The sequence below is a fragment of the Triticum urartu genome, chromosome 2, assembly GCF_003073215.2.
Source record: "Triticum urartu cultivar G1812 chromosome 2, Tu2.1, whole genome shotgun sequence".
Lineage (NCBI taxonomy): Eukaryota > Viridiplantae > Streptophyta > Magnoliopsida > Poales > Poaceae > Triticum > Triticum urartu.
This window is the reverse complement of record NC_053023.1, coordinates 359930134-359947021: the sequence shown is the minus strand read 5'-3', so window position 1 is coordinate 359947021 and position 16888 is coordinate 359930134.

Here is a 16888-nt window from a genome sequence, read left to right as displayed (position 1 = left end):
GACATCGCTCGGTTGGACCAACACTCAGAGGAGCACTGGCCCGGGGGGGTTTAAAATAAGATGACCCTCGGGCTCCGGAAACCCAAGGGAAAAATAGGCTAGGTGGAAAAAGGTAAAACCAAGGTTTGGCATTGCTGGAAAAGCTTTATTCAAGGCGAACTATCAAGGGGTTCCCATTATAACCCAACCGCGTAAGGAACGCAAAATCCGGGAACATAACACCGATATGACGGTAACTAGGGCGGCAAGAGTGGAACAAAACACTAGGCAAAAGGCCGAGCCTTCCACCCTTTACCAAGTATATAGATGCATTAAGATAACAAGATAATATAATGGTATCCCAACAAGTAAATAATGTTCCAACAAGGAACGGTCTCCAATCTTCACCTGCAACTAGCAGCGCTATAAGAGGGGCTGAGCAAAGCGGTACCATAGCCAATCAACGGTTTGCTAGGACATGGTGGGTTAGAGGTTGGACATGGCAATTTGGGAGGCATGATAAGCAAGTGGTAGGCATCGTAGCATAGGCATAGCAAAAGTGCGAGCATCTAGCAAAGCAAAGATAGAAGTGATTTCGAGGGTATGATCATCTTGCCTGCAAAGTTGTCAGAGTTGACTGGATCCTCGAAAGCAAACTCAACGGGCTCCTCGTTAGCGAACTCGTCTCCTGGCTCTACCCAAACAATACAAACAAGCAAAAGGTACGCGATCAACCACGTGCGCAACTCAAACAACAAGATGCAAACATGGTATGCTATGCGGGATGCGATATGCGATGCATATGCAAGATTTGACAAGAGATGAATGAACCTGGCCTCAACTTGGAAATCCAATTGTGCCACTGGAAAGGTGATATGATTTCGCTTGAAAACGATATAAAGAACGCCGGAATCGGAGACACGGTTTGGAAATGGCGAGCAAAACAAATATGGCACCGGTCTGCGATATACAGCAAGTGACCAACTAATTGCAAGAAGATGAACATGCTACAGCACCCAAACATGGAAAAAAATACATGGCAGGGATCCATTCAAGATGCTTGACAAAATAGGAACACTGAGCTACGGCCAATTCATCCATTAACAGGTTCAAACAAGCATGGCAAAAGTGCAATTGGTAAACAGATTTCAGATTTAGTGAAATTAACACTTGTCTGGAATCTCAGATCAGGTAGCACACTTTGGAGCATGAAAACTATATGCTACAGGGCCTGAACATGGCAAAGTAAAGCATGGCATGGATCTACTCAAAGAGCTTAAGAAAAGTACCTTAGTGACCTTGAGCCAACAGAGATCAGAAAATAAATTGCAAGCATGTGAACATGGCAAAAACATAAACAGATCGCAGACTTAGTGAAAAACTGGAGCATGCAAAACAGATATCAAGTAGGCATGTTTACGAGCTCGATGCACTCACTACAGAGCAAGTCATGACAATCTAAGCATGCACCCATCAAGAATACACATAATACAAGCTAGTCATGGCAAGAACAATAACATAGCATACACGGATCAAATACAACATCATCGGCAAAATCGCTAACAAGTAGACAATCTGCATAGATTCACGAAATGACAAAAGTAGAGCTCGATTGACTCAAGCTAGGGTGCTCCATAATTCCAAACAAAGGCATGGATGGATAGAGCACTACAAGATTAACAAAACATACTTACTGATCATCCTCAAAAGAGGCACGGATCACTAGGAAACAACATGAACATATGGCATATTGAAATAAACAGATCAAGGACTTAGTGGAATTGCTAAGTCCCTGAAATCAACATTAACGAATGCACCACTTTGCAAGCTTGTGTTAGTCACCACACACATCACAAAAATACCTGGATGGCACCACTAGAAAGATGACAAAGCATATAACAAAACATATGTGGAGCTCACGGGCATATCATGCACACAATAATCATGGCAAAAATGACAAATAGCTATTTGGAGCAGCAGATCTGATAATTATCTCAAATAGCACTCTTCCAACAGCATTTCGGTCATCAAGATGAACTCAAATGAAAATGATGCAATGATATTAAATGATGTGCTCTCTGAGACGAACAATTTGATATGCTATATGCCCAAAACGGAGCTACGGATGCAAAGTTACGGCACGATGAACAAGGCAATATAATTAGGGTTTCGGGGCAAAAAGTCAACCGGAACTAATCCAGATCCAGATCCAGCCCGAGTACTGTAGCAGCGGCACGGAATTCGAGGTTCAACGTCACCGAAGAGGATGCCGGTGGTCGGACGTCTCGCCGGGGAGGGCGCCGGCATGGAGGAGGATGGCGCGGGGCGGCGCCGTGGCGTGGGGCGGCGGAGTCGGCGACCGCGGCGTGGGGCGGGGGCGAGGCCCGGCCGCATCGGGTGGTGGCCGGCGCCGAGCTTAGTGCCGGCGAGACGGCATGGAGGCGCGGCGAGCAGCTCCGGCGTCGGGGCGGCGCGCCTGGAGCGAGGAGACGGCAGGGAGGATCCGGGCCACGGGGGGCCTCCCGCGGGCTCTGGCGGGTCGGCGGCGAGGTGGGCGCGGCTGCCCACGTGGCGGCCTGTGATTCGTCGGGCGGCGGCGGCGGACGTGTCCGGCGCGGTGCGAGGTGGCGGAACTAGGGTTTCGGACGAGGGAATCCGCGAATTTTGAGGAGGGGGTCTTTAAATAGGCATAGGAGGAGCTAGGGGAGTCCAAATGAGGTGCGGTTTTCGGCCACGCGATCGTGATCGAACGCTCTAGATGATGGAGAGGGATTTGGTGGGTTTTGGGCCAAATTGGAGGGGTGTTGGTCTGCAACACACATGAGGCCTTCTCGGTCCATCGGTTAACCGTTGGAGCATCAAACGAAGTCCAAATGGTACGAAACTTGACAGGTGGTCTTCTGGTAGTCAAACAAGGCCGCTTGGCAAGTCTCGGTCCAATCCGGAAATGTTTAATCCTCACACACGAAAGAAAGGTAGAAATTACCACCGGAGGAGAACGGAGCGCCGGAATGCAAAACGGACAACGGGGAAAATGCTCGGATGCATGAGATGAACACGTATGCAATGCAATGCACATGATGGCATGATATGAGATGCATGACAACAACAACACATGGAGACAAAAACCCAAACCCGAGAAAATAAAATAGCTTAATGCCGGAAACGGCAAGAGTTGGACTACATATTAGGTAAATCATATCCGGGGTGTTACAACACTCCACCATTACGAAAGGATCTCGTCCCGAGATCTAGGACTGGAAGAACGTCGGGTACTCAGAACGGAGGTGATCCTCGCATTCCCAGGTGGCTTCACAGTCGGAGTGGTGTGACCACTTGACTTTGAGGAATTTGATTGACTTATTGCGAGTCTTGCGTTCAGTCTCTTCAAGAATAGCAACGGGGTGCTCACGATAAGAGAGATCCTCTTGGAGCTCAATGTCTTCGAAGTTGACGGTGCGGTCAGGAGTCTTGAAGCACTTGCGGAGCTGAGAGACATGGAACACGTCATGCACATTTGCAAAGTTTGAAGGAAGCTCGATTTGATAGGCGAGATTGCCTCTCTTGCTGATGATCTTGAAAGGTCCCACATATCTAGGGGCAAGTTTCCCTTTGATACCGAAGCGAAGAGTACCTTTCATTGGAGAGACGCATAGGTAAACATGATCTCCGATCTCGAAAGCCAAATCACGGTGCATAATGTCATAGTAGCTCTTCTGGCGCGATTGGGCTGCTTTGAGGTTATCTCGAATGACTTTGCACATTTCCTCTGCCTCTGTGATTAAGTCATTTCCCAGAAGTTGATGTTCACCAGTTTCGGACCAGTTGAGAGGGGTACGGCACTTCCTGCCATACAGAATTTTGAATGGGGCCTTGCCCGAACTTTCTTGAAAACTGTTGTTGTAGGAGAATTCAGCATATGGAAGACAATCCTCCCACTTCATGCCGAAGGAGATCACACAAGCCCTGAGCATATCTTCAAGAATCTGATTGACACGCTCGACTTGACCGCTAGTTTGAGGGTGGAAAGCTGTGCTGAAGCGGATGTTGGTGCCCATGGCCTTCCGAAAAGAATCCCAAAACTTGGAGGTAAAGATGCTACCACGGTCTGAAGAGATCACCTATGGAATACCGTGCAGCGAGACAATTCGAGAGGTATAGAACTCCGCCAATTGAGCTGCAGTGATAGGCTCTTTGATAGGCAGAAAATGAGCCACTTTAGTGAGTTTGTCGATGACAATGAATATAGCATCATTGCCACGCTTGGAATTTGGAAACCCAGTCACGAGGTCCATCTCAATGTGGTCAAACTTCCATTCTGGAGTGGCAAGAGGTTGGAGGAGACCAGTTGGCCTTTGGTGTTCTGCCTTCACTCTTCTGCACACTTCACATTCATTCACGAACTGAGCAATCTCGCGCTTCATTCGAGTCCACCAATAAGCCTGTTTGAGGTCCTGATACATCTTCGTGCTTCCAGGGTGGATGGAGAGGAGAGAGTTGTGAGCCTCGTTCATGATCACTTTACGAAGATCACCTTTGGGCACGACAATACGATCCTCGAAGAAGAGAGTATTCCTGTCATCAAGGCGGTAGCACTTGTACTAGGGTTGACTCTTGGCAATCCCAATCTTCACCTTCTTCACCATAGCATCAAGAAGTTGAGCTTGGCGAATCTGATCTTCCAAGGTAGGAGAGACTTGAAGGTTGGCGAGGAAACCCTGAGGAACAACTTGCAGATTGAGTTTGTGGAAAGCTTCACAAAGCTTGGGTTGATAAGGCTTGAGAATCAGACTGTTGCAGTAAGCCTTCCTGCTCAAAGCGTCAGCAATCACATTGGCCTTGCCTGGAGTATACTCGATACTCGGATTATACTCTTGAATCATTTCGACCCATGGAGTCTGCCTGAGGTTGAGATTAGGCTGAGTGAAGATGTACTTGAGACTCTTGTGGTCAGTGAAAATGTCCACTTTTCTTCCCAATAAGAGATGTCTCCAAGTCAAAAGAGCATGCACAACTGCCGGCAACTCGAGGTCATGAGTGGGGTAGTTCTTCTCATTGGGCTTTAACTGGCGAGAGGTATAAGCCACAACTTTCTTCTCTTGCATCAAAACTGCACCAAGACCTTGAAGAGAGGCATCGCAGAAGACCTCGAACGGTTTGGACTCATCAGGAGGAGTCAGAACTGGAGCAGTGACCAATTTCTCTTTCAAAGTGTTGAAAGCAATGTCACACTCCGGAGACCAAACGTACTTGACGTGCTTCTGGGGAAGATTTGAGAGAGGCTTCATGAGCTTTGAAAAGTTATCCACGAACCTTCGACAATAGCTTGCGAGACCAAGGAAGCTACGGAGTTGCTTCACGTTCTGAGGTGGTTCCCAATTCACAATTGCAGACACCTTCTCAGGATTCACCGCAATGCCCTTGGCAGAGATGATATGCCCAAGATAAAGAACCTCATCGAGCCAAAACTCGCACTTTGAGAACTTGGCATAGAACTGATGTTCCCTGAGCTTATCGAGAACCAAACGCAAGTGCTTGGCATGATCTTCCTTGTTCTTCGAAAAGACTAGAATGTCGTCGAGATAGACCAAAACGAAGTCATTGGTGTAGGGGTTGAAGATGAAGTTCATCACGCGAGAGAAAGTCGGAGGAGCGTTGACGAGGCCAAAAGACATGACCGTGTATTCATATGAACCATAGCTTGTCCTGAAAGCCGTCTTTGGAATATCTTGTTCACGGATACGAATCTGATGATAACCCATACGGAGATCAAGCTTGGAGAATACTTGGGCACCTTTGAGTTGTTCAAACAGCTCGTTGATGTTGGGAAGTGGGTACTTGTTCTTGATAGTCTTCTTGTTCAATGGACGGTAATCAAGTCGGTCCGTTCCATCCTTCTTCTTCACAAGAAGAACTCCACAACCCCACGGAGAAGAACTAGGCCGGATGAGACCCATTCTCTCTTGAATATCGAGTTCCTTCTTCAGCTCCTTCAACTCTTCAGGTCCGAGATTGTAAGGATGTTTGCACACAGGTTCCGTGCCAGGCTCAAGATCGATGACGAATTCAACTGGCCGGTGCGGAGGCATTCCTGGAAGCTCTTCTGGAAAGACGTCTTGGTATTCGCAAACGACTGGAATTTGCGAGATGGCATCCAGTTCACCCTTCTCATTGAGAGAAAACAGACGGATGGTATCGTCACGAGCAGCAAAGACAATTACATCCTCAGACGAATGAGTCAATTGAATCTGCCTGGCAGCACAATCAAGATGCGCCTTGTGCTTAGTAAGCCAATCCATTCCGAGAATAAGATCAATATCCGAGTTGCCAAGAACCATTGGAGAAGAAAGAAACTTGTAATCGCCCAACGTGATAGTAACATCCGGAGCCAACATTTTGGTGTTCATGAACAAACCCGGAGAAGAAACCGCTATCGGCTTAGGCAAATCAATAGTATGCACATCATGCATGGATGCAAAAGGCTTCGATAAAAATGATAAAGATGCACCAGTGTCAAAAAGAACTCTTGCGGGAATGTCATTAACAGGAAGGTTACCCATAATCACATCTGGCGAGTCCTCTGCCTGAGCTGCATTCAGCAAGTTGACCTTGGCGACTTGGTGTTATGCTTGACCATAGATGTACTTGCCGATCTCATAGGAGGAGGAGGGAGACGCCTCTGATTGAAGCATTTATTGGCATAGTGACCCTTCTATTGGCACTTGCTGCACGTGACCTCTGAAAGTGGACGGTGATACAGGGCACTCGATCTTGGAGCTTGAGACGAAGTCTTGTTCTGAAAGCCAGGGTTGGGTGGGTGGGAAGATCCAATGCCACCTTTGCTCTTCTGATACGGCTGACGGAACGGAGGAGGAGGAAGCCAATACTTCTGCTGCTTGGCCACCTGAGTAGAGGAAGACGGAGTAGCATCTCTGACTCGCTTCTTGGAAGCATCACACCTCAGTTGAGCAGCCTCTTGCTTCAATGCCATGTTGTAGAACTCATCGTACCTCCAGGGCTCAAAGAGAACAAGAGCTAGCTGGATTTCTTCTCTGATACCACCCCTGAACTGGTATATCATGCTCTTCTCATTAGGGACGTCCTGCTTAGCAAAGCGGGTGAGCCTCTGAAACAACTTGTTGTAGTCATAGACAGATAATGAGCCTTGCTTCAGGTTGCGGAATTCCTCACGCTTGCTTTCAACCACGCTCTGAGGGATATGATGAGCTTTGAAGTCTTGAAGGAATTCATCCCAGGTAATCACACGGCCTCCTCTGGAATCCTTGTACTGCTGGAACCATTCTGCAGCTTGGTCTTTGAGTTGGAAGGAAGCGAACTTGACAAAGTCCTCAGGCCTGACGTTACTGCACTCAAAATGCTTGCACAGGTCCACGAGCCAATCGTCAGCATCAGTTGCCTCAACACAATTGCTGAAAGTCTTTGGCCCATTAGCAAGGAACTGGTTGAGTGTAGCAAAGTGATTCTGATTGTTGCCTTGGTTGCCTTGATTCGCTTGATTGCGCTCTTGAAGAATTTGCATGATCAACTGCGTGTTTGCATTAGTAGCGGCCATCACAGCTTGCCATGCCTCCGGAGGAGGTGGAGGTGGTGAAGGATCAGGATTCGGAGTCGTGCGCGTTGGAGGAGCCATCCTGAAGAGGTTGACATCCATTAGCACATTGATAGACAAATATTGAAGCTGAATCCAATGGAATGAAATTGCAATAAATCGTCTTCACATCCAAACAAAATGAACGAATGCATTCCACTTGAAATGGTCACATATCCATAAATTGAGAAGCCACTTAGAATTTAGGTAGAGAAATAAATCAACAAGGTATGGATCAAAAACGAATACTCGGTAAGAAATCCCAATCTCAAACCAAATATACGTGGAAGAAGAACTAGAGCTACAAGAATTCCCACCTATGAAACTCCCGAACCTTTCCGGTTATGCAATCAGGTGTTGGGGATACAGGGAAAGCATAATATCTCACCCAAATCTAGCAAATCCTACATCCAACTGTATCCATCCTTCAACACATAACCGAGAAAAACTTCGAAAACCATCTACCTCAACCTTCGAAAAGCATCAGTTATAGAAGTTATGGCAATACTCCCAAACTCGCGCCCAAGTACTGGGTGGCGTCGAGGTTATCTCACCAACGAACTGCATAAAAGAGATTTTCGATGTCGGTGTACTAAACTCAGGTATTCCAGAACCGCAACGATAAAATTGTGACAACAACACCTTGGAGCTCAACTCCCCGGGACACTGCCACAACCGCTAAAGACAGGAGGCACCAAGAACAATGTTCTCGTCACAAAACTATCGGAATGATTCCAAGATACCCGCGTGATCCTAAAAAAAATTAGTGAAATTTGAGAAGAGAAGAGTCAAAACTCTACGTCAGGATGCCTCACCAGAGCGATGAAGGGACTGGGGAGTAAAAAGAATTCCTGAACTCTCCGATATATAATTCCTAAATGACTCAAAACATTTTTTTCTAGACTCAACTCGGCCGCTAATAACGATCAAGCAATGGGGCTCCTAAGGTCGGGAAGGCTCTGATACCAACTTATAATGCCCTCGATGCGGCTATATCTCCTACGTGTCGAGGCACGACTTAGAGGCATAACCACATTGAAAGCAATGTCGCAAGTTAGGCAATCATCACAACATACAATGTAATACATAATAAGGGGATAAGTAACATAGTTGGCTTACACTCGCCACGTCAATCAAAGTACATAAATAGCATTACATCATCCAATCACTCATGGCCCGACTACGGTGCCAAAATAAAAGACCAACCCAACATGCGACACGGCCCCGATCGTCCCAACTGGGCACCACTACTGATCATCAGGGAAAGATACATAGTAACGGCGTGAGTCCTCATCGAACTCCCACTTGAGCTCTAACGCGTCATCTGGAACGGAGTCGTCTGGCCCTGCATCTGGTCTGGAAGTAAACTGTGAGCCACAGGGACTCAGCAATCTCGCACCCTCACGATCAAGACTATTTAAGCTTATAGGAAAGGCAAGGTAAAATATGTGGAGCTGCGGCAAGCGACTAGCATGTATGGTGGCTAACCTATTCGCAAAAGAGAGCGAGAAGAGAAGGCAAAGCGCGAACGAAATAACTAGAGAGCAACCTTCGGCAAGCATTACTCCAACACCATGTTCACTTCCCGGACTCCGTCGAGAAGAGACCATCATGGTAACTCACATAGTTGATTCATTTTAATTAAGTTTAGGTTCAAGTTATCTACAACCGGACTTTAACAAATTCACATCTGCCCATAACCGCGGGCACGGCTTTTGAAAGTTCAATCCCTGCAGGGGAGTCCCAACTTAGCCCATGACAAGCTCTCATGGTCAACGAAGGAATAGACCTTCTCCCGAGACATTCCGATCAGGCTCGGTATCCCGGTTCTACAAGAAACTTCGACAAGTTATAACCAATCCAGCAACACCACCCAGATGTGCTGACAAATCCCGATAGGAGCTGCACATATCTCGTTCTCAGGGCACACCGGATGAGCAAGTTGTCAGGTAGGCCAGCCCAGAGTTGCCCCTGGTAGCCCCGGACATCGCTCGGTTGGACCAACACTCAGAGGAGCACTGGCCCGGGGGGGTTTAAAATAAGATGACCCTCGGGCTCCGGAAACCCAAGGGAAAAATAGGCTAGGTGGAAAAAGGTAAAACCAAGGTTTGGCATTGCTGGAAAAGCTTTATTCAAGGCGAACTATCAAGGGGTTCCCATTATAACCCAACCGCGTAAGGAACGCAAAATCCGGGAACATAACACCGATATGACGGTAACTAGGGCGGCAAGAGTGGAACAAAACACTAGGCAAAAGGCCGAGCCTTCCACCCTTTACCAAGTATATAGATGCATTAAGATAACAAGATAATATAATGGTATCCCAACAAGTAAATAATGTTCCAACAAGGAACGGTCTCCAATCTTCACCTGCAACTAGCAGCGCTATAAGAGGGGCTGAGCAAAGCGGTACCATAGCCAATCAACGGTTTGCTAGGACAAGGTGGGTTAGAGGTTGGACATGGCAATTTGGGAGGCATGATAAGCAAGTGGTAGGCATCGTAGCATAGGCATAGCAAAAGTGCGAGCATCTAGCAAAGCAAAGATAGAAGTGATTTCGAGGGTATGATCATCTTGCCTGCAAAGTTGTCAGAGTTGACTGGATCCTCGAAAGCAAACTCAACGGGCTCCTCGTTAGCGAACTCGTCTCCTGGCTCTACCCAAACAATACAAACAAGCAAAAGGTACGCGATCAACCACGTGCGCAACTCAAACAACAAGATGCAAACATGGTATGCTATGCGGGATGCGATATGCGATGCATATGCAAGATTTGACAAGAGATGAATGAACCTGGCCTCAACTTGGAAATCCAATTGTGCCACTGGAAAGGTGATATGATTTCGCTTGAAAACGATATAAAGAACGCCGGAATCGGAGACACGGTTTGGAAATGGCGAGCAAAACAAATATGGCACCGGTCTGCGATATACAGCAAGTGACCAACTAATTGCAAGAAGATGAACATGCTACAGCACCCAAACATGGAAAAAAATACATGGCAGGGATCCATTCAAGATGCTTGACAAAATAGGAACACTGAGCTACGGCCAATTCATCCATTAACAGGTTCAAACAAGCATGGCAAAAGTGCAATTGGTAAACAGATTTCAGATTTAGTGAAATTAACACTTGTCTGGAATCTCAGATCAGGTAGCACACTTTGGAGCATGACAACTATATGCTACAGGGCCTGAACATGGCAAAGTAAAGCATGGCATGGATCTACTCAAAGAGCTTAAGAAAAGTACGTTAGTGACCTTGAGCCAACAGAGATCAGAAAATAAATTGCAAGCATGTGAACATGGCAAAAACATAAACAGATCACAGACTTAGTGAAAAACTGGAGCATGCAAAACAGATATCAAGTAGGCATGTTTACGAGCTCGATGCACTCACTACAGAGCAAGTCATGACAATCTAAGCATGCACCCATCAAGAATACACATAATACAAGCTATTCATGGCAAGAACAATAACATAGCATGCACGGATCAACTACAACATCATCGGCAAAATCGCTAACAAGTAGACAATCTGCCGAGATTCACGAAATGACAAAAGTAGAGCTCGATTGACTCAAGCTAGGGTGCTCCATAATTCCAAAAAAAGTCATGGATGGATAGAGCACTACAAGATTAACAAAACATCCTTACTGATCATCCTCAAAAGAGGCACGGATCACTAGGAAACAACATGAACATATGGCATATTGAAATAAACAGATCAAGGACTTAGTGGAATTGCTAAGTCCGTGAAATCAACATTAACGAATGCACCACTTTGCAAGATTGTGCTAGTCACCACACACATCAAAAAAATACCTGGATGGCACCACTGGAAAGATGACAAAGCATATAACAAAACATATGTAGAGCTCAGGCGCATATCATGCACACAATAATCATGGCAAAAATGACAAATAGCTATTTGGAGCAGCAGATCTGACAATTATCTCAAATAGTACTCTTCCAACAGCATTTCGGGCATCAAGATGAACTCAAATGAAAATGATGCAATGATATGAAATGATATGCTCTCTGAGGCGAACAATTTGATATGCTATATGCCCAAAACGGAGCTACGGATGCAAAGTTACGGCACGATGAACAAGGCAATATAATTAGGGTTTCGGGGCAAAAAGTCAACCGGAACTAATCCAGATCCAGCCCGAGTACTGTAACAGCGGCGTGGACTTCGAGGTTCAACGTCGCCGGAGAGGACGCCGGTGGCCGGACGTCTCGCCGGGGAGGGCGCCGGCGTGGAGGAGGATGGCGCAGGGCGGCGCCGTGGCATGGGGTGGCGGAGTCGGCGACCGCGGCGTGGGGCGACGGCGAGGCCCGGCTGCGTTGGGTGGTGGCCGGCACGGAGCTTAGCGCCGGCGAGACGGCGTGGCGGCGCGGCGAGCAGCTCCGGCATCGGGGCGGCGCGCCTGGAGCGAGGAGGCGGCAGGGAGGATCCGGGCCGCGGGGGGCCTCCCGCGGGCTCGAGCGGGCCGGCGGCGAGGTGGGCGCAGCTGCCCACGTGGCGGCCTACGATTCGTCGGGCGGCGGCGGCGGACATGTCCGGCCGGACTGGACGTGTCCGGCGCGGCGCGAGGTGGCGGAACAAGGGTTTCGGACGAGGGGATCCGCGAATTTTGAGGAGGGGGTCTTTAAATAGGCATAGGAGGAGCTAGGAGAGTCCAAATGAGATGCGGTTTTCGGCCACGCGATCGTGATCGAATGCTCTAGATGATGGAGAGGGATTTGGTGGGTTTTGGGCCAAATTGGAGGGGTGTTGGGCTGCAACACACACGAGGCCTTCTCGGTCCCTCGGTTAACCGTTGGATCATCAAACGAAGTCCAAATGGTACAAAACTTGACAGGCGGTCTTCCGGTAGTAAAACAAGGCCGCTTGGCAAGTCTCGGTCCAATCCGGAAATGTTTAATCCCCACACACGAAAGAAAGGTAGAAATGACCACCGGAGGAGAACGGAGCGCCGAAATGCAAAACGGACAACGGGGAAAATGCTTGGATGCATGAGATGAACACGTATGAAATGCAATGCACATGAAGACATGATATGAGATGCATGACAACAACAACACACGGAGACAAAAACCCGAACCCGAGAAAATAAAATAACTTAACGCCGGAAACGGCAAGAGTTTGATTACATATTAGGTAAATCATATCCGGGGTGTTACAAGTGGATTATTTAAGCTTGCAGGTATACCTGATGATGTTGCTAAGAAGAAGGTCTTCCCTTTATCTTTGAAGGGAGACGCATTGATATGGTATAGGCTATGTGATGATATGAGATCATGGGACTATAAAAGATTGAAGTTGGAATTTCATCAAAAGTATTACCCTATGCATCTTGTTCATCGTGATCGCAATTATATATATAATTTCTGGCCTCGCGAAGGAGAAAGCATCGCTCAAGCTTGGGGGAGGCTTAAATCAATGTTATATTCATGCCCCAATCATGAGCTCTCAAGAGAAATAATTATGCAAAGTTTTTATGCTCGGCTTTCTGAAAACAATCGCACCATGCTCGATACTTCTTGTGCTGGCTCTTTTATGATGAAGACTATTGAATTCAGATGGAATTTATTGGATAGAATTAAACGCAACTCTGAAGATTGGGACCTCGACGAAGGTAAGGAGTCAGGTATGACACCTAAGTTTGATTGTGTTAAATCTTTTATGGACACGATATTTTCCGTAAGTTTAGCACTAAATATGGACTTGACTCTGAGATAGTAGCTTCTTTCTGTGAATCTTTTGCTACTTATGTTGATCTCCCTAAGGAGAAGTGGTTTAAATATCATCCTCCCATAGAAGTAAAAGTAGCTGCACCTATTAAAGTTGAAGAAAAGACTGTCACTTATAATGATCCTATTGTTCCTACTTCTTATATTGAGAAACCACCTTTCCCTGTTAGAATAAAGGATCATGCTACAAGCTTCAACTGTGGTTCATAAAAGCAACATTAAAACTTATACACCTCATGAGCAAATTAAAGTTGAACCTGATATTGCTATTGTTAAAGATCTCTTGTCTGATAATATTGATGGGCATGTCATTCATTTCCTTAATGAAACTACTAGAATTGCTAAACCTTGTGCTAAAGATAAAAACAGACCTGTGGTAGGCATGCCTGTAATTTCTGTTAAAATAGGAGATCATTGTTATCATGTCTTATGTGATATGGGTGCTAGTGCTAGTGCAATACCTTATTCCTTATACAAAGAAATTATGCATGATATTGCACCTGCTGAGATAGAAGATATTGATGTTGCAATTAAACTTGCCAATAGAGATACTATTTCACCAATGGGAATTGTTAGAGATGTTGAAGTCTTGTGTGGGAAAACTAAATATCCTGCTGATTTTCTTGTTCTTGGTTCCCCACAAGATAGTTTTTGTCCCATTATATTTGGTAGACCCTTCTTAAATACTGTTAATGCTATCATAGATTGCAAAAGGGATGTTGTTACTATCGGTTTAGATGATATGACTCACAAATTTAATTTCTCTAAATTTAATAGACAACACCGTGAAGAAGAATTACCTAGTAAGGATGAAATTATTGGTCTTGCTTCTATTGCCGTACCTCCTAGTGATCCTTTAGAACAATACTTGCTAGACCATGAAAATGATATGTTTATGAATGAAAGAAGGGAAATACATGAAGTATTCTTTAAACAGGAAGCTATTCTGAAACATAATTTGCCTGTTGAAATCCTAGGGGATCCTCCTCCACCCAAGGGTGATCCCATGTTTGAGCTTAAACCATTACCTGATACTCTTAAATATGCTTAGCTTGATGACAAAAAGATATATCCTGTTATTATTAGTGCTAACCTTTCAGAGCATGAAGAAGAGAGATTATTGGAAACTCTAAAGAAGCACCGTGCTGCTATTGGGTATACTCTTGATGATCTTAAGGGCATTAGTCCCACTCTATGTCAACATAAAATTAATTTGGAAGAAGATGCTAACCAGTTCGTGATCATCAACGACGGCTGAATCCTAAAATGAAAGAAGTGGTAAGAAAGGAGAGACTAAAGCTCCTTGAGGCAGGTATAATTTATCCTGTTGCTGATAGGCAGTGGGTAAGTCTTGTCCATTGTGTCCCTAAGAAGGAAGGTATTACTGTCGTTCCTAATGATAAAGATGAATTGATTCCTCAAAGAATTGTTGCAGGTTATAGGATGGTAATCGATTTCCGCAAATTAAATAAGGCAACTAAAAAGGATCATTACCCCTTACCTTTTATCGACCAAATGCTAGAAAGATTATCCAAACATACACATTTTTGCTTTCTAGATGGTTATTCTGGTTTCTCTCAAATACCTGCGTCAGCCAAAGATCAATCAAAGACTACTTTTACTTGCCCTTTTGGTACTTTTGCTTATAGGCGTATGCCTTTTGGTTTATATAATGCACATGCTACCTTTCAAAGATGCATGATGTCTATATTCTCTGACTTTTGTGAGAAGATTTGTGAGGTTTTCATGGATGATTTCTCCGTCTATGGATCTTCTTTTGATGATTGCTTAAGCAAACTTGATCAAGTTTTGCAGAGATGTGAAGAAACTAATCTTGTCTTGAATTGGGAAAAGTGTCACTTTATGGTTAATGAAGGTATTGTCTTGGGGCATAAAGTTTCTGAAAGAGGTATTGAAGTTGATAAAGCCAAGGTTGATGCTATTGAAAAGATGCCATGTCCCAAGGACATCAAAGGTATAAGAAGTTTCCTTGGTCACGTCGGTTTTTATAGGAGGTTCATAAAGGAATTCTCAAAAATTTCTCGGCCTCTGACTAATTTATTACAAAAAGATATACCATTTGTCTTTGATGATGATTGTGTAGAAGCATTCAAAATACTTATGAAAGCATTGATCTCTGCACCTATTGTCTTTGATGATGATTGGAATTTACCCTTTGAAATTATGTGTGATGCTAGTGATTATGTTGTAGGTGTTGTTCTAGGGAAAAGAGTTGATAAGAAACTAAATGTTATTCAATATGCTAGTAAAACTCTAGACAATGCTCAGAGAAATTATGCTACTACTGAAAAGGAATTCTTAGCAGTTGTATTTGCTTGTGATAAGTTCAGACCTTATATTGTTGATTCTAAAGTAACTATTCACACTGATCATGCTGCTATTAAATATCTTATGGAAAAGAAAGATGCTAAACCTAGACTTATTAGATGGGTTCTCTTTCTACAAGAATTTGACTTACATATTGTTGATAGAAATGGAGCTGAGAACCGCGTTGCAGACAACTTGTCTAGGTTAGAAAATGTGCTTGATGACCCACTTCCTATTGATGATAGCTTTCCTGATGAACAATTAAATGTCATAAATGCCTCTCATACTGCTCCATGGTATGCTGATTATGCTAATTACATTGTTGCTAAGTTTATACCACCTAGTTTCACATACTAGCAAAAGAAAAAGTTCTTCTATGATTTGAGGCATTACTTTTGGGATGACCCACATCTTTATAAAGAAGGAGTAGATGGTGTTATTAGACGTTGTGTACCTGAGCATGAACATGAATAGATCCTACACAAGTGTCACTCCGAAGCTTATGGAGGACACCATGCTGGGGATAGACCTGCACATAAGGTATTGCAATCTGGTTTTTATTGGCCTACTCACTTCAAGGATGCCCGTAAGTTTGTCCTATCTTGTGATGAATGTCAAAGAATTGGTAATATTAGTAGACGTCAAGAAATGCCTATGAATTATTCACTCGTTATGGAACAATTTGATGTTTGGGGCTTTGACTATATGGGACCCTTTCCTTCCTCTAATGGTTATACACATATTCTAGTTGCTGTTGATTACGTTACTAAATGGGTAGAAGCTATTCCAACTAGTAGTGCTGATCATAACACTTCTATTAAGATGCTTAAAGAAGTTATTTTCCAAGGTTTGGAGTCCCTAGATATTTAATGACTGATGGTGGTTCACATTTTATTCATGGTGCTTTTCGTAAAATGCTTGCTAAATATGATGTTAATCATAGAATTGCATCCCCTTATCACCCTCAGTCTAGTGGTCAAGTAGAATTAAGTAATAGAGAACTCAAATTAATTTTGCAAAAGACTGTTAATAGGTCTAGAAAGAATTGGTCCAAGGAAGGTGATGATGCATTATGGGCCTATAGAACTGAATATAAAAATTCTATGGGTATGTCTTCGTATAAAATGGTGTATGGAAAAGCATGTCACTTACCTCTCGAACTAAAACACAAGGCATATTGGGCTATTAAAGAACTCAACTATGATTTTAAACT